The sequence below is a fragment of the Myxine glutinosa genome, chromosome 7 (genome assembly GCF_964187855.1).
Source record: "Myxine glutinosa chromosome 7, kmMyxGlut1.1, whole genome shotgun sequence".
Classification (NCBI taxonomy): domain Eukaryota; kingdom Metazoa; phylum Chordata; class Myxini; order Myxiniformes; family Myxinidae; genus Myxine; species Myxine glutinosa.
In genome coordinates, this window is record NC_136267.1 from 37,563,366 (window position 1) to 37,583,298 (window position 19,933).

The following is a 19,933-nucleotide window of genomic DNA, read 5'->3' on the forward strand; positions in this document are numbered from 1 at the left end:
CTGTGCCCCACGCACATCAGCTTTGGCTGCACCCTCTTCCATTCAATTCCCACTTCTCGACAACATTTGTTGAGGTATCAAACAGTTTGTATCCCACTTCTGACTACCATTTGTTGCGTGGATGGCTCTATTAAAATGGAGCACACCACGAATGACCAATTGAGCGTTACTTTGAGGCGTTATTCAATTGCGGATTTCACTATACATGCGCCGGAGGAAGCGAGAAGGAGAAGAAGCTGGACGTTTTTACCTGACGCGATCTCTGAGCAGTCTTCAATCCTGTGGAAATTAACCTCACATGAACCGGATTTTATGTACAAAAATATACAAGGCTTTATTGCCACGGATGTCGATAATATAAAATAAAACCCGACGCTCAAATAAATGTTCTAAATTGGGACGTCCCCACACCAGAGTTCCATACGGATGAAGGAATAATTAAATGAAAAGAACCGTTGTGTGTGGTGTGTGTGGGCTTAGCTCAAATGGCTGAAGTATCCTATCAGGAACTGTCAGCCCCAAACTCGCCATCCGGACGCGGCTCCATGCTTGGCGGGAAGAAGGCCGCCCGGTCATTGGCGCGAACCTCTCGTTCCGCGCTGCTTGGCCTCACCGGACGTCTTGCTCGCCCCTGCCTCTCCACGCTGCAGCGGAAAGCCGCGCTGGTACGCCCGTCACTCGCATGGAGAACCCAACTCTTCGTGCTCGCTCAACCGTCTCTCCACCAAAGTCTGAAGGCAAGATAATATAGAGGAACGCAAGGGAAGTCCAGGGCAAGCAGAAGGTCCACCGCAAGAGAGGGTCTAATGCAAGAGAGCAGGTCCAACACAAGTGGGAAAATGTCTGTTTCTCTCCACTTTTATCAACCCCTCATGACGTCATCTCTCTCTCTCTCTCTCTCTCTCTCTCTCTCTCTCTCTATCTCTATCTCTCTCTCTCTCTCTCTCTCTCTCTCTCTCTATCTCTCTCTATCTCTCTGCCAATCCCTGCTGGCCAACATCACAGGCTCAATTCTCCACCAATGGCCGCGTCACTTCTCTCATGCCATCGGTCGGTGGCCAATCAGTTCATCGCTTCTTCCTACCAATCAGCGGGTCACTCTTTGCTCTGCCCCATGCCAATCACAAGTCCTTCCTTACTCTGCCTTCTCGTTGGTAGACACCTGGCCCAATGGTGTGATCTCCCCATCAAACCCCTTTGACCAATCTGTCCCGAGGTGGGCATGGCATCAGCCTGTCTGAGCAATGTTTTATCGCCATGCTGGTGCAATGCGTGGGCGCTTCCTGCCTGCACTTCCAGTGAGTTTTATTGTGGGAGGGAATTTAATTAGTGTGTGTGTGCTATTGGACCTTTCCTGCCCTACGTGTCTAGTGCATTGCCATGAATCACAGGACGAAGGATGAATCACAGTTCTCACGAACAGGGGAATTAGCATAATCCCTACTCTAGTTATCACAAGGCCATCCTCATATGACCACAAATATACAAACTTAATCCGACATCCGAGCTAGACAGGTCCTCTACTTATGTACAACGATGATGGTTCTTCTTCTTCACGACAGTCGGAGGATGATACCTACACAGATCTACCTGATCGATATATCACTCTACCCCAAAATGCATAACAATATAATATACAACGTTAAAATAAAATGACAAAACAAAGTTTATTTCGCAATTTTACAGGATTCCATCATCTCGTGATAAGTGTGTTATTAAATATAAGATTATTATTGGGGTACCAAGCCTTACCAGGCTTGTAACCATTTGCTTTTCTTCTGTTATTAGCCCGTGCCCTGTACAGCAGGAGACGGGGATTTGTAATCACTTCTGTGTGTCTATCTGTCTGTCTGTCTGTCTGTGTGTGTGGTGTGTCTGTTCGGGCCGTAACTTTTTTTTTTTTACCATTGGACCTTTTGTCATCAAATCTTCACCAAAGCTTTATGATGATAATACAGAGAAGGCAAATTAATAATTTTGTCAAAAGGTCAAAGGTCAGCATCACATAAAATCATAAATTTTCATCCAATTAACCTGAATTTAAATTACAATTTGAGTTTTGTCATGAAATTTTCACCAAAGCTTTATCATAAAAATATGGAGAAGGCAAATTAATAAATTTGGCAAAACGTCAAAACGTCAAAGGTCAAGCATCACATAAAATTGTCACTTTTCATCCGATTGACCTCAAATTTTAAGAATTTGCATATTGGGTCACTGATTTGGTTCACCAATCAAAAGCTAGAAGATGATTGTTTTTAGATCAAAAGGTCAAAGGTCAAGGTGGCATAACACCATCAATTTTCACCTGATTGATGTGAAATTTATAGAATTTGCATATCGGGTTACTGAATTGGTTCACTAATCAAAAGGTAGGAGTCCATTGTTTTTTTATATCAAAAGGTCAATGTTCCATAAAATCATCAATTTTCATCCAATTTACATGAAATTTTAAGAATTTGCATATTGGGTCACATAATTGGTTTACCAATCAAAAGCTAGAAGCTGATTTTTTTTTTGATGTAAAGCTCAAAGGTCAATGCTGCATAAAATAATCAATTTTAATTTTGTACTTTTTCTTGAACTGTTTTTATTTTTAGCATATGGAAGAAGAAGAAGATGTCTGAATACAGACAGACGCGGACGGGCTTTGTATTTTCAGATGTTTTCTAATTTTTATTTTTATTTTTTATATTATTATTCATAGGTGTAGCAGACATAGTCCAGTTTCTGTCCCATTAGACTGTTCATTACCGTCGCCAAAGGTGAGGGTATTGCATTTGAGTCCGTTTGTCCGCACATCATTTGCCAACGTAGACTACAATTTTTGCACGTTCTCTTTTTTTCAACCGAGTACCTCTATAAAGTATGTACAATTAGAATGTGAGTACGTCTATAAAATACGTACTATAGAACCACACAGAACCAGTCCGGGTGAGGGTACGCAAGCGTTGATTGCTCGTTCTAGGTTTATATTGTGCATGAACGACACCATGATATCAGGTGCATCTCAAGTGAGAGCGGTGAATTTTTAATGCAAGCACAAAACCATCGCCAAATATCATCTCCCATTTCTTCGACACCATCATGCGTCTTTAGATGAGGAATTTTGAAAGCACAGTTACTGCGCCAAACAGATTATCCGTTATATCACCGGGACTGCCAAGTTGTCTTTTTGATTCGCGCACCTGCCACAGGCTCTTTGTTTGATTATCTCTACACTCTCAGATTATCATTTTGATTACGACAATTGCCTGCTTATCTACTTGATTGCTACAACTGCCATCCAAAAGTCCTATCTGGCGCCTCATGGTGCTGTGGAGCGCAAGGATGTCTTAGCCATCTCTCACCAGGACTTTAAAAGGCACAGGCCCTGAGGCCTGCCTGCCTGAGACAATATGGTGGCAAATAGGTAGGTATCTTTGCAACTTTCCACCTGCCTCTTTATACTCTGTTATGTCAGATTGTGGTACTGGATCAAGTTCTATTTTTACTTTGGCCGGTTTGGCATTCCCATCTGAGTAGTTCACATCATAATGAGCATCATAATGCTTTTCGATCCCAGGTTCAATTCCCATTTACTATTTTGATTTGTTAATTGCCTCCTAACGTCTATATAATTCAAGCAAATAGTGCACTAATGATAATGTCCTTGTCCTGTATGCACAGTCGTGGCCAAAAATATTGGCACCTTTGCACTTTTTTCAAATAACACAACTTTCTCTAAAAATAAGTTGAAATTGACAAAAGTATTTTGTCTCCACAATTCTTTATTTCACCGATAATATTTCAGAACCTTTGTTTTTGATTCAGAACTTAACATATCCTTTTAAATCAGAAAATATAAAGAAATGGCATTGACAAAATTATTGACACCCTAGACTTAATATTTGGTAGCACAGCCTTTGGACAAAATAACTGCAGTCCAACACTTCCTATAGCCATGAATGAGCTTCCTACACCTCTCTACTGGCAGTTTGGCCCACTCTTCTTGTGCAAACTGCTCCAGTTCTCCCAGATTTGAAGAGTTCCTTCTCCCAACTGCTTGCTGCTTTCAGATCTCCCCACAGGTTTTCAATGGGATTTAGATCTGGACTCATTTCTGGCCACTTCAGAACAGTCCAGCATTTTGTCTTGAACCATTCTTGGGTGCTTTTTGAAGTGTGTTTGGGGCCATTGTCCTGCTGCAAGATCCATGACCCTCGACAGAGACCCAGCTTTCTGACACTGGGTTCAACATTGCGCTCCAAAATTCCTTGGTAATCACCTGAGTTCATGATGCCATGCACACATTCAAGTCACCCAGTGCCAGAGGCAGCACAGCAAACCCAAAACAACACTGAACCTCCTCCATGTTTGACTGTAGGGAAGGTGTTCTTTTCTTTGAAGGATTCATTTTGTTTTCTGTAAACATAGAGATGATGTGCTTTACCGAAAAGCTCTAATTTGGTCTCATCTGTCTCGAGGACATTCTCCCAGAAGGATTTTGGCTTGTTCAGGTGTGTTTTGGCAAACTCCAGTTGGTCTTTCTCAGCAGTGGGGTCCTCCTGGGTCTCCTACCATAGAACCCCCTTTCATTGAGTTGGCGACAGATGGTGCGAGTTGAAACTGTCGTACCCTGTGTCTGAAGATCAGCTAGAGTCTGTTTGGGAGTTGATTGAGGTGCTTTCTCCACCATTCAAACAATACTTTGCTGCAATCTTCGATCAAGTTTTCTCTTGCGGCCACATCCAAGGAGGTTGGCTACAGTGCCGTGGGCCTTAAACTTCCTGATAACATTGCGTACGGTGGAAACAGGAACATCAAGGTCTCTGGAGATGTACTTGCAGCCTTGAGATTGTCCATGCTTGGCTGCAATCTTGTGTTTGACTCCCTCAGGCAATTCTCTGGTTTTCTTTCTTTTCTCCATGCTCATTGCAGTACACACAATGACAAAACAGCAGAATGACTCCTTTTCTCCATTCAAACTGGATGAATGAGTGATTTTTATATTGCAGGCACCTGCAACTCGCCATAGGTGAGTTCAATTCCAAAGTAAAGGAGTATCACCTGCTTGAAATCTAATTATTTCTCACAACTTCTAAAAGGTGCCAATAATATTGGCCGGGCCATTTTCGGATTTCCGTGTGGAATAAGCTAAGATTTAGTAATTTTTTAGTAAGTAATTTTTAGTACTAAGATTTAGTAAGTAATTTTTGGCCACGACTGTATATATATGTTGGAACCCATCTGTGGATCGGTCCCATCGGCCGATGGGTCTGACCCGTTTGCGGATCCGCAGATGGGCGACCCATCTGTGGATCCGCAAACGGGTCAGACCCATCGCTGAGGGCCTCATAGAATCACATAGGGCCTCATAGAATCACACTGAGGGCCTCATATAATCACATAATGCGTTATTGTGTTTATATAATTGACAATGCCCCGATTACGAAGCCACACCTTCATCTTTAGCTTTGGGGTGATTAAGGCATGCCAGGAATTGCTATATAAACAATGGAGAGCTGAGTCTGCCAGTGCCACCAGCGAAGTAGACCAGCGTTTTTAAATGGAGCGACATTATCTTATTTTTATCTTATCGACAAACGGTTATCACAAACCACATGTCACGGACTGCTTTATAAACATTTATGACATCAATTGCTTATTTTTAGGTTCAAATAAACATACTCATCCACCATTGATGCATACACATTCCTTCAAGGTGAACAACACATCCGCAGATGGCGCAGACCCATCGGCCGATGGGTCTGCATTGTCATTTCCCGTGCATCCACAGATGGGTCGCCCATCTGCGGATCCACAAACGGGTCAGACCCATCGGCCGATGGGACCGATCCACAGATGGGTTCCAACATATATACAGACTTGGCATTTAATATGGAATTTTTTTTTTTCTTGACTTGGGTTTACTTTCTGAACTCAGTATATCAATCTGGTGAGTTTCTTTTACCCTTCGGTGATGTCTTTGTTGAAAGAACCATGTCACTGATTGTCTTTCACAGCAAGAAGTCAATAATAGGATTATATCACAGGTGGCGTAACAAAATGTAAGGACAGGTACATTTGACGATTGGCTTCACAATCGGGTATATTAGGGTTGTTGCGTTCTGTATTAGTGGAAAACAACTGCTGCACGTCTACAAAAGTTATTGCCGCTTCCTCTGGAGGTGGTCCGTAAACTTGACAATGCTGTTTGTCATGGAGTGGTGGCTTTCCGAAATTCTGGCATGAAACAGCGTGCTATTGCTCGGCAGTATGGCATCACTCAAGGTCAGGTGTCAAAGATCCTGAAACGGATTGCTCAGAGGGGTGTCCCTACTCCAATACCGAGGCCAGGACGTCCACGAAGAACCACAAGGAGAGATGATCGCCAGCTGCACCGGTTAGTCTGCAATGGCCGTACCAAGTCAGCTAATCGGCTTAGGGCTGAGTGGCAGCAACTGACAAATGTGCCTGTATCCAGAAGGCTAGTCAACCAACGACTGGTTCAAGCAGGCTATCGTGCCAGGCGTCCCCTGAGAAAGCCACGCCTGACCAGACAACACAGCCATCGCCGATTGCAATGGGCTAGAGAGCACCGTCAATGGCAGCCAGGACACTGGAATCACGTGACCTTCAGTGACGAGTCTGGATTTCTGGTCTATCGTCAAGATGGCTGCGTCCGAGTGCGCAGACAAGTGCATGAAGCCCACAATGAAGATTGTATAGTGCCAAGAGTCCAAGCTGGAGGTGGTGGGGTGACCGTTTGGGCTGCTTTTCATGCAGGGGGCAAAACTTACCTGGTTGTTCTGAATGGAAACCTGAACCAGTTCAAGTACAGGGTCATTCTGGAAGAAACATTGCTTCCATTTGCTCGTGCAGCCTTTCGATGAGACTTTGTCTTCCAAGATGACAATGCACGGCCTCATCGTGCTCGCATGATCCAACACTTTCTTGCTGACTGTGGTGTAGAGCATATGGAGTGGCCTGCCATGTCCCCGGATATGAATCTGATAGAGAACTTGTGGGCAGAATTAACGCGTCAAATCGACAACTTGGACCAGCAGCCTACCTATGTGCGTGAATGGCAGCAGACTATTGTCACTGCATGGCAAGCGATTCCTGTCCAAACCTTGGCAAATCTCGTGAGCAGCATGCCTCGACATGTACGTGCTCTCCTGAATGCTCTTGGGGATTACACGAAGTACTGAACTGCAATTTTACTGTCCATAATCCCAGTCATAATTTAGCTTTTGTTTTTGTTGAAAATATTTTTGGCTAATGTGCAAAATAAAGAGATACTTCTGGAAAACGTACAGAAGTTTAACAGTACTGTCCATGAATTGAGTTCGATGTCAGTTTACATCACTTTCAAGGATCAATTTATTTGCTTCGAAATGTCAAATGTGGTTTTTGTTTCTTTTAAAGGTCACATTAACAAAATCTAGAATAATTTCAACATAATTCCAATGACCTTTTGGTTCTAAGTCATTTTGAAAAGTAAGTTCACCCCCACAAAAAAATATTCCAAATTAAATGCCAAGTCTGTATATATATATATATATATATATATATATATATATATATATATATATATATATATATATATATATATATATATATATATATATATATATATATATATATACCTATATACATATATATATATATATATATACATATATATATATATATATATATACATATATATATACATATATATATATATATATATATATATATATATATATATATATATATATATATATATATATATATATTGTATATATATATACACAGCACAATATTAAAAAAAGTTGTGCACGGATTATAACAAAACTTGGTGGTTGAGTTGGGTTAGGTGACAAGAAGAAGCCGATTTGATTTTGGTTGTGGTCCGAATTGAGATTTTGCATATCAGGGTGAAACAAAACCTAAACTGTTCAGTCTGGCAGAGATAGAGGTATGCGCTCCACCAAGTGCACTTCTAGTTAATGATGATAACACCACATTCTAACCATCCTATTCCTTAATTTGTATTATTTGTATAACAATTTAGACTGAATAATTTGTTCAAGATCTCTCACGATGTTGTTGCTCTTCATTGTTTCGCAAACAGATGTTGTACCGCAGGCTTTCACTTTATTGCACTTTATTATTTTCACTTTATTGGAATCTCCCGCGATGAAGCATCAGTCGTGCGAAGTCCTTCCTTGGCACACCTGAGCTCCTCACCACATACAAGGCTTTCATCCGCAGCTCAATGGAATACTGTTCCCCCCTCTGGGCTGGTGCTCCTGCCTCACACGTAGCTCGGCTTCATGCTGTTGAAACCAAAGCTATCAGAATCATTGGAATCTCCCGCGATGAAGCTAACTCCGAGGTCCTTTCATTCACTCACCGCAGGCAGGTTGGTGGTCTTTCTGTCTTCTACCGACTACTCTCTGGCCTTGCTCCCCCAGCTCTCTCTGGGCTCTGTCCCCCAAATATTCCTGCAGGTCGCACAAGAGCTGCCTGCAACCCTCTTATGGTTAAACTTCCAAAATGAAGACTCTCTGCTCACCTGCACTCTTTCATTCCTCTTTTCTCCTACCTCTGGAACAAACTCCCTCACTCTCTTCAATCCCACTCCTCCCTCCAGGTCTTTAAAACAGCTGTTCATCACCATCTCTTATCTTCCCCCATCCAAAATCTTGATCTTTTCTACCCCTGTTAATTTCACCCCAGATCCACTTTTTTGAAATACCAACTTCTTTTCTTGAAGTCCTGGCAGTGTCCATGTGTTTTTTTTACCTCAACCCTTCCCATGCCCCCTCTCCCCAAGCCCTCTCCCTCCCACAGATCTGCCGATGTCCCTGTTCTCTGCTGTTGTACTTGTGTGCTTCCCTCTCTCCCCCCATCTTGTCTCCCACTCCCTTTATTATGTTTTTTATGTCCTTTTTTTGTGATTAATGTTAGCTCTCACACGAGCATCGATCTTGTATACAAAAATAATAATAATAATAATTTCCTGTTATCTCCCAGGACTCACTAAAATAGCAGTACGATTTTACTGTCCTCAAGTCTTGTACCAATTTATACTGTTAGTAGCTATTCACATAAAAGCTGCAGTAATCTGTTCTTGTGAAAGGACATGATGTTGATTCCACGTCTTCTGAATGGTAATAATCCTACTTGCCCAGAATTCAGTTTCTTGTGTATAAAACCCCGATCTGATCGTTCCTTTGGATCGACCTTAACTCTGGCATCTTGTTTGATGTCAGTTGGTGGACGTCTGGCCAGCCAGATTATGGAAGACTTGGTCCAAAAACGTTCCTCAACTGGGCTGGCAGTGTGGCTTAGCCATCTAGCCTGGGATTGATAATATTGGCCCAGCTATGGACTGTCGTCCTGGTGTCTCACAGACAGGCAAAGCAACAACGTGCGTGCCATCCCAGGGATGGATGTTAAACTGGGTGTCGCGCTTGCCAGAATTAGTTGGTGAATGTAGTGACTCGGTAATTTTTCTTTACATTCACTAATAGCAGAAATCGAGTCGTGATAATGGCGAGGAGGATTTTTTGGACAATCGCCACGTCGTATGGAAAGGTCCTGGAGTATGTTGGGGACAACTTTTAACTTTTTGAGGAGCAGCTGAGCTGCTTTTATTTCATCGCTAACGACATCGTCGAGGCGGGGAAGCAGAAAGCGATTCTTCTATCGTCCCTCTCGGCGGAGGTTTTCCGTTTGCTGTGTGACTTGATTTCACCGGCGAGGACGTCGGATGTTGCTGTTACCTACAAGTCCATAGTGAAGACGTTGCACGACCACATTAAACCAGGCAAGTCACCACAGTTATCGCGGTACGAGTTCGACAACCTGGTTTGGTTTCCCGATGAGAGGCTAGCTGATTCCCGAACCCGAACATCCCTGAATCCAAGGCTCTCCAAGACATTGACGTGCTTATTGTTTGTCGGGGGGAGAAAGGACTCCTTAAAAAACTGATTGAGGTGATGAAGAACGAGTCGCCGAGTTATACTTTCAGGTTTTGGTTGGCTAGAGTTGTGGAGAGTTTCCTCAGGGGGGCAACCTCCTTTGTGGACCAGAAGTTTTTGCTGAATTTGGGATTGCTGGAGCACATCGTCTGGTGTATCATCGACAACGAATCCCACACAAGGGACATCCTGCAGAGCAGCTTCGACCTGCTAGGTGAGATCATGAGGTTCAACGTGAAAGCCTTCCGGAGGTTCTACAAGTGCGTAGCTACGGAAGAGAGGGTTGGCGTGTTCATGCAACAGGTGAACAGTTCCTTGGAGGATTCCAACAAGTTCATCCGCTGCGTAGCACTCTCTCTCTCTCTCTCACGCTTCCTGGGCAAGTTGGACAATTTTGAAGTGTTCGACGTTATGTCGACTGCTATGTCGTTATGTCGACGTTATAAGACGACCTCCTGTCGACTGCTCACGTTCATGACAACCAACTGTCCTTCCACGTCAGGCTCATTGGAATTGTCCGAGTGGAGACCCTCACACAGGAGAACGCGAGTTGTCTCACCACCAACCTCGTATTCTTCATGCTGGCATTGCATAAATGTGAGCTTCCGGTATACCTGAAGGCCCTGCGAGAGGAGGAATATGCGCAGAACAACCCTGGATACATACTTGGGAACGTCCACAGCTCTGGCGGATCCAGGGGGGGGGGGGGGCGCGGCCGGGGGGGCGCACCACCCCCCATCCCCCTTCGGATTATCGATCATAAATTATAAGGTATGAATATCCTGGAACGGCCCTCTAGTCCAGATTATTTTGAACAAGAAACGTTCCCGTCAGCTTACCAACGCTCAGAGGTTTTAAATCACGTTTGCTTTATTATAAAACACTCCACGTGCAACGGTAAAAAACCATCCAAAGGGCAATCATCGGAAGTAGCCGCTCCGGCGGATATGACGTGGAGGTGACGCAACACATGAGCGGAGCATGAAATGCCTGAGGTAAATACGGGTGAAGCATAAATATACAGCATTACATTAAAACCCGTTTACAGCTGAGGACAATGATAATGGTTGCAGTACAGTGGTAGATAAAGAAGTTTGCGCAGAATTCAAATTTATCTTCATGTTGTGTCAATTATTCATGTGTGTACAGGATACTCGTGTGTATATGTAGACGAGTTCATTAACACGCTCGACGTGGGATACTTTCACTATAGTGCAATACAATTGTCAACACCCCTCGTCGAGCGCGTTAATGGACTCGTCCATCCAATAATGCTGAGCGCCGAGGAAATTGGTCAATGCGGTCTACAGAGGTATCATATCGACAAACATCGCATCACTTACGCTGCCTTAAGACAAAACGAGTGACTGTCATGGAAGATCCAAAAAAGAGGAGGATTACGGACTTCTTTTCATCCATCACTGTGACAGACCATACAATAACAACAGATGAGACAAAATACCCACAGGGTAGGCCTGCAGCAGCACCAGCAACTCAGGCCCAAACAAAGGTAAGAGTACGACGTAATGAAGCAACCACGTCTTCCGATCCCCTGGAGAATACAAACACTCCTAAAGTAAGTGCTTTTTTTAATTGATTTATTTTGTATACAAGATCGAGGCTCGTGAAAGAGCCAACATTAATCACACAAAAAGTCAAACCGACACATAAAACACAAAATAAGGGGAGCGGTAGACAAGATGGGGAGAGAGGGGAAGGACACAAACACAACATTTGAGAGCAGGGACATCGAGAGAACTGTGGGAGGGAGAGGGCCTGGGAGGAGGTGGGGGAGGTATAAAACATGGACACTGCAAGGACTTCCAGGAAAGAAGTTGGAATTTCAAAAAAGTGGATCTGGGGTGAATTAGCGTATGTAGAAAAGATCAAGGTTTTGGATGGGGGAACATAAGAGATGGTGGTGAACAGCTGTTTTAAAGACCTGGAGGGCGGAGTGGGATTGAAGGGAGTGGGGGAGTTTGTTCCAGAGGCGGGAGAAAAGGGGAATGAAAGAGTGAAGGTGAACAGAGAGTCTTGGTTTTGGCAGTTTAACCATAAGAGGGTTGCTGGCAGATCTTGTGTGACCTGTAGGAATATTTGGGGGACAGAGCACAGAGAGAGCTGGGGGAGCAAGGCCGGAGAAGAGTCGGTAGACGATAGAAAGACCACCAACCTGCCTGCGGTGAGTGAGTGAGAGGCCCTCGGAGTTAGCTTCATCGCAGGAGATTCCAATGATTCTGAATGTGATGCAACAAACGACAAATCAGTGCCTGTGTTGGAAGGCATACAGCCCACGCCAGCTTATGATGTCGGTGATATTGTGGCCGACAATGTTCGTATCGAGTTGCTTCCGGGTGAAGACAAAATCAAGTACTTAAATGAGCATCACTGCCCACAAAATTTTGATCCCTGTGTGTTCAATGGATCAACCGTAAGGGACAAAATCGTTCATATGTGCTGAATTTTGGCAAAGAGTGGCTCGATCATTTCAAATGGTTGGCTTACAGTTCTGTACTTGGAGTTGGGATGTGTAAGTTCTGTGCTATGTTCCCTCCAAAAAATGATCAAATTAAGTCAGGGGTGCTAGTCCGATCGCCCTTAACCAACATACGGAAAGCAACTGGTACAGATGGTGCATTAGCGACACACGATTCACTGAACTACTATAAACAAGCCATGCTTGCTGCTAATGATTTGATGGAAAGTGTCCGAAATCCGACCCACAGAATACCATATCTGATTTCCGAGCAGAACAAATGTAATTATGAAAAAAAAATAAACACATCCTATGACAAATTGTCAATGTGGTGCTGCTCGCTCCAAGCGCCAAAAATCCAAGCGTACCAGAGTCCACGATCGTCGAAACCCAAAGCCAGGGATATAAAATGCCGACTCCAATGTCCCTCGCGCAAGAGGAGTAAATGTCCACGTCTGCTCGTCAAAGCCAGGACCCAAGAGAGGTAATGAACCCGACTGTTCTTTTTCAATGTCCCTTGCGCAAGAGCGAATGAATGCCAATGAATGCCATTGAATGCCACTGCTCGTGATGAAATCCCCACACAAGAGGACAAAATGTCGGGACTCAAGTCTTTTATTCTCAGTGCTCTTACGCCATCCGACGATACCCGTGTGTGCTCCACTCACTGAGTGTCATCTCACTCGTTCTATGGTACCGGACCAATCGCCCTTCGGAGCGTGGTCACTTGCCGGCCTTTGTGATGGATCGGCTGGCAGAACCCGCGGTAGTTTTCAATGTCCTGCTTCCAGTTGTTTTATTCCGTTTTTATTTTAGGGGTGGAGTGCATGGGGGGTGTGGTGTGTGTCATGAGGAACAAAGGAAAAATTACAGAGGTGATTTACATACAGGGGATTAATTACCCTTAATCCCTAACTAATTAACATAACCCAACCCCTCTCATGGGGACAAAGATACACTCTTACACGACATCCCGTCTAAACGGATTCCCTACTTATGGTACGTGGGGGTTCTTCTTCATTGCGACATACAGAGCATGGTAATGTATACACTTCTACCGGACTAAGGTATTTAATTGCCTACACCCCACACATGTAACAATATACTGTACATATATTCCATCACGAGTGCTTTGCTGCCTTTGTTAAAAAAAAATACAGTGCAATTGATTCTTCAATGTTGATTGAGCCAGATTTTTGGTTCACGAGTTATCAAGTAACCACTATATTTATCATGGGTGTGTGTGTCTGTCTGTCTGTCGTCTGTCTGTCCGCAGCATAACTACCCGATGATATCATCCGATCTTGATGAAACTTGGGTGGGAGGTTGATATCATGATCTAGTTGTATCCTGCCTAGAGAGGGCGTAATGCGCCCATTGTGGGCGGAGCCACGCCCGAAAAAGATGTCTTTTAAGGGGGTAATCGAGTTCAAGCTACATCTTCTCCGAGGGGTTTGGTGGAATCTGACAGGAGTTTCGATATTTGGTTAGGCCAATGTCATGTGTCTAGCGTCACGGAGCTCGATTTTTCATTTTCGCCCCAAGGTCAAGGTCACAAGGTCACGAAATTTAGAAAAGTCAATTTTTGATGGTTTTATTACATTGTTCGCTTCCTGATCGGGTGAAATATCGTACATGATCTTATATCATCACATACATCATGAAATACAAGTTTTACAACAAATTTCAGAATCTTTGACCTTTGACCTTTGAAGGTCACAAAGTTCAAATTTTCAAAGTTGTCGGAATCGAACCGCATTGTCGGTATTGTGTAGCTAACTAACCTCATAACTGATTATACATTATTTTCTATGTCATTTCAAGGTCAGTAACCTTCGTTTTGACATTTCCGGGCCTGGCCTGTCCAGGCCTGTTTCGGTTAAAGTCCGTACTTTGTCATTGAATACTGCTCGCTCGTGAACCATTGTCGTCTCCTGACTTGTACATCTTGCAGTTGACTGCCTTATTTTTCATGTTGTATGAAGGAATGTATTTTAAATATTAATAATAATAATAATAATAAACAAAATGGAGGTCTGCGTTTGCACACACATTGGCAGGTGGCAGGAGCTGCCAGCAGCCAGTTATAATCGAGTAGATTAATAGTGCCCATTAAAATGCCAGCCTGTCTCTCCGGCCCCCACATTAAATCCTCAAATTGTTCCTTCGAGACGTGCAGTTATCACCTTCAGACCCGGAGACTCGTAAACGACACCACCCATATTGGAGACTTATTGGAGAGGGAATTCACTTGCTGTTGTACCTGTGTAAAAGGTGACTGCAGCTGCAAGGTTTTTGGGTACACGATTCCGATTGCTTTTCTGTTATCATTCGAGAAGGCTTCCACTGCCTCAGGAAAGCACTCACTCTTTGTGGTGATTGTTCTCATGTGGCAATGCCATGATCCGGAGGCCTTACTCAACAAATCTATCCTTCTGCAGCATCACATGGATATAACGTAGCATTGCCCCCTCTGGCTGTTCGGTACATCCGGAACCTGCCTGACATCTGCCCGTTAAGTGTGTGAAGAGCTTTGGCATTGATAGATTCCACAATTCTTACCTTAATATCTTTTGTAATGATTTTTGGCAACCATTGGGGCTTGAGGTTTAAATCAAGGCCTACATTTTAACCAATAGGCATGAAGGCCCATTGCAATTAGATTCAGCAATCGGTATGTAGTCCAGTCAGAGATCGGTATGTAGTCCAGTCAGAGATCGGTATGTAGTCCAGTCAGAGATCGGTATGTAGTCCAGTCAGAGATCAGTATGTAGTCCAGTCAGAGATCAGTATGTAGTCCAGTCAGAGATCGATATGTAGTCCAGTCAGAGATCAGTATGTAGTCCAGTCAGTGATGATAGGTTTGTAGTCCAGCCAGCCATCGGCATGTAGTCCAGCCAGCAATTGGTATGTAGTCCAACCAGCGATCGGTATGTAGTCCAACCAGCAATCGGTATGTCATCCAGCCAGCAATTGGTATGTCGTCCAGCTAGTGATTGGTATGTCGTCCAGCCAGCGATTGGTATGTAGTCCAGCCAGCGATTGGTATGTAGTCCAGCCAGTGATCGATATGTTGTCCAGCCAACAAGCGGTATGTAATCCAGCCAGCGATCGGTATGTAGTCCAGCCAGCGATCGGTATGTAGTCCAGCCCAGGATTGGTATGTCATCCAGCCAGCGATCGATGTTGTCCAGCCAACAATCAGTATGTAATCCAGCCAGCGATCGGTATGTAGTTGTAACGAACTCAAGCAGACTCCATCGTGCCGGAAGCGGAAAAACGCGTTTATTGACGTTTGACGCGGTGATGATTCACTCGTGTCTGACGAATAAGCGCGTCCGATAAACCACAACAACAATGCAAATACAAGTCAGAATAATACGTTACATCCTCCTTTCTTTCAAGGAAGCCACTTTAAAGGAAACCAGCAAAGCAAATAACTCTATAAAGTAAAACTTACACTGAATTAATTAACAAACAGCATCACATTCAGATCACGTGAATCAATTGATTTAAATTTAAAGATCCAGACGTCTGGGAGGGTTAACCGCTCTGCCGCTCCTTGTGATGAACTTGGTATTTCTGGGAGATGCAGTGGCTCGAGGCGATGACACTGTTGGGAGACTTTGGGATTCAGATGCTTGCTCACTTGGACTTGGGGACTTGCAGCAGTTCCCCACTGGGGTGTCCTGTTGAGTGGTGGGATCAGGGAAGTCCCTCATGTCCTGGGAAGAGTAAAAGCGAGAGAGTGGCTGACTTCCCACCGGGCCAACATTGGCTGAATGAGGCACTCTGCGGAGATGGAGCCTGTTACGCCGGTACACATTGTTTGGGGTCCTCAGCAAATATGACCGGGGGCTGTTGTGGCGCGCCTCAACTACAGCCGGAATCCAATGCCTGGCCTCCGGGTTTGGCAACATCCTAACACTGTCTCCCGGCTGGAGCGGTGGCAAATCTGACATAGATGGCTTGTCATGATAGTATTTTTGTTTCTCCTTCTGTGTGTCAAGGCGTGATCTCACAAGGTGATGGTCATACCGCGCAGGCATGAGAAGAGTGCGGTTGCAAGGCAGTGTGTTTCTGGGGCGTCTTCCCATTAGGAGCTGAGCTGGGGACAAGTTTATTCCTTCAAGTGGAGTGGTGCGGTAGTCTAGCAGGGCTAAGTACTTATCTGCTGACTTCTTCCAGAGCCTTTTCACTGTCTGGATCGCTCTTTCTGCCTCTCCATTGGCACGTTGGTGCTTGGGGGACACAATGTCGTGAGTTATGCCATATTCTTTACAAAACTGAGAAAATTCCTCTGACATGTACTGACTTCCGGAATCGCTTCGCAGCTTCTCTGGAATACCATGTCGACAAAACTGCTGCTTGAGAGCTTCGATTACAGAGCGAGCTGTAATGTCCTTGAGGCAATCCACCTCCACAAACTTGGAGTAATAATCGACCGTGAGCAAATACTGCTTTGATTCGAAGTCAAAAACGTCGCTTCCAACTTCGATGAATGGAAGATCAGGCGTGTAAGTCGGCAAGAGAGGCTCCCGTTGCTGAGCGCTTTGATACTCTGCACACTTGCAACAATTCCGTACAGTTTCTTCGATGTCAGAGTTCATTGAGGGCCAATACATGACCTCGCGAGCACGCTGCTTACACTTGTTCACTCCGAGGTGCGATTCATGAATCAAGCTCAGCATTCTGGGTCTGAGGCTTGGCGGGATGACAAGGCGCATGCCTTTGTAGACAACACTGTCCGAGACTGCCAATTGCGTTCTGGAGTCAAAGTACGGACGGACCTGTGCTGGGACTTCCTTTCGGGAGTCAGGCCATCCACTTGCAATGACACCGCAGAGAAGGCTCATTTGACTCAGAGTAGCTTCCTGGATTTCGAGGTATTTCCCACTCGTGATCGCAAGGAACTGGTACATGTTCACAGGCTCAAGGTCTTTCCCAGCTTCTGAGTCGGTGTCCGGTAGAGGTGCACGGGACAATGTGTCGGGGAGCACCATCTCAGAACCACGGCAGTAGTTAACCTCCAAGTCATACCGTTGAAGCTTGAGCAACATACGCTGTAAACGCATGGGAGAAGATAGGAGAGGCTTCTTGAAGATTTCCTCAAGGGGTTTATGGTCATTATATACCACTACTGATTTTCCAAAGATATAGTAGTGAAATGCTTCTGTTGCATGGACGATTGAGAGCATTTCCTTCTCAATCATAGCGTAGCGACACTCAGTATCGGTCATACTGCGTGATGTGAACGCTATAGGGTTGCCATTCTGGAGCAAACAGGCTCCTACAGCGTTTTGGCTGGCATCGGCTTGTATTTCAACTGGCTGACTTACATCATAGTACTGAAGGACCGGGGCCGAAATACATGCTTGCTTCAGCTTCTTGAAGGACAGCTCCTGAGCTGACTGCCAGGAGAACTCCACGTCCGCCTTGCAGAGATCACGGAGAGGCTTGCTTGTGTCACTTAGGTTGGGGATAAACTTCCCTAAATACTGAACGAATCCAAGGAAACGCTTGACGCCTTGTTTGTCTGTTGGACGTGGCATTTTCTCAACTGCCTTCGTCTTGAATGGATCTGGTAGCACTCCTTCTGCAGTAAGCAGGTGGCCTACATAAGGGACTGAGGTTCGCCGGATGAGGCATTTTCGGAAGTTTAGTTGCAGGTTATAACTTGTAGCTCGTTGCATAACTCGCTTCAGTACACAGTCGTGGTGGGTGATGTCACGACCAGCAACTAAAATGTCATCCATTACCGCTGTTGCCCATTCTATCCCTTCTAGCATCTGGTCCATGATTCGCTGGAATATCTCCGGCGAGCACCTCAATCCATAAGGGAGACGCAGCCAGCGGTATCTCCCTACAGGTGTATTGAACGTGGTCAAGAATGAAGAAGGCTCGTCAAGGCGAATTTGCATGAACCCACTGCGGGCGTCAAGCACAGAAAATACTTTGGCTCCAGGGATTTGAGCTAAAACTTCCTGAACAGTTCTCATTGGGTAGTGCTCACGTTTTGTGCACTTGTTTAAGTCTTTGGGGTCCATACAGATGCGGACTTTGCCGTTGCGAAGAGCTACTACCATGGAACTCACCCACTCAGTCGGTCGTTCTACCTTCGCGATGTGACCTTCGGTGACCATCTCTTGTAGCTTGTCAACTATTTGCTCTCTCAATGCTGCAGGCTGTCTGCGAGGAGCGTGAACTACTCCCTGTGACCCTTCTACAAGCTTGATCCGATAAGTTCCGGGAAGAGTTCCAGTTGTCTTGGCAACTTCTGGAAACTCAGAGATTACTGCTTCCTGAGACACATTGACTAGAGGCTGAACAAGAGACAACTTATCGAGCTTGACAATGAGGCCTAGGGCTTCCGAGGTAGCGCCTGACATTACATTCTCCTGATCGAGGTCAATGACCTCAAAACTGGCTCTAACGGTCTTGTTTTTGTGAGAGAGAGGGAGTGTCACGGTACCGACAGGATGGATAGTATGGTTCGAGTATGTTTTAAGAACTTTATGCGACGATTGTAGATCGCCTGCGAGGTGCTGGACTAACTGGTAGTCGTTGAGTGTTAGTGTGTTGCACCTTGCACCCGTGTCAATCCGGAACCGAGTCGGCTGACCCAGCAACGTGACGGTCTGTGCCCACTTGTCATGAGTAGCCGTATTGATGCTTGGTTGTAGAGCGGAGATCCTTAAAATTTCAGATTCCTTGACGAGTTCTTGAGGAAGATCTACATGATCTAGACTGGTCTCCTCATCAAGGGACTTTAGGTCGCGCAGTCTCTTCCGACACGCCGCAAACCAGTGACCAGGCTTCTTGCAGTAGGAGCAGCTAGAATTAATTGCTGGACACTTGGCTTGCCTGTGCACTGACTGGCCACATTTGCTGCAGGGACCGTCATTCCGAAACCGATTCTCAGCTTTGAACAGCTCGGTGGCTTGTGTATGCCTATCAGGCTTGCTCTTACAACGTTGAGTCTGGTGCTGAGTTCGTTCGTTTTCAGATCTGAGGGCTGAGATGAGAGCATCTTCATCTCGGACTATTCTCATATGTTTCTGCGAGAGCTCTAGCTGTTGGCCAATTTCTATAGCTTTAGCTAGTGAGAGCTCCTCACCCCTATCGAGTAATTTCTCTTGGACCCTCTTATCATGGCTGCCATCAATGATGCAATCGACGATTATGTCGTCTGGGTCTTGGTAATCGCAATCCATGAGAATTATCCTCAGATCTTTTATGAAATGATCAAAAGACTCACCACTCCGCTGGCGCCTTTGTTTCAGTCGGTGTCTGGCAACTCTTTTGTTCTTTCTGGGCTGCACATAGTTCTGGAATTTGTTCAGCACTTCCTGCGGGTCGTCTTTCTCTCCTTCCTCCCAAGATAGAGTTTGGTAGATTTGACGACCTTGTTCGCCGATCCACGTTCCGAGCCATCCTGCTTGACGAGGCTTCGTTATGTCTGCGAGCGGCCCTGACAAGACAAAACTGACGTGATTTCTGA

The 19,933-nt window shown here is 45.0% G+C and overlaps 1 pseudogene; it reads left to right on the top strand.

Annotated features, from left to right (window-relative positions):
• The first annotated feature begins 682 nt into the window (after positions 1-682).
• LOC137430725 (short transient receptor potential channel 4-associated protein-like) lies at positions 683-14,894 on the top strand (annotated as a pseudogene).
• Positions 14,895-19,933: the final 5,039 nt, after the last annotated feature.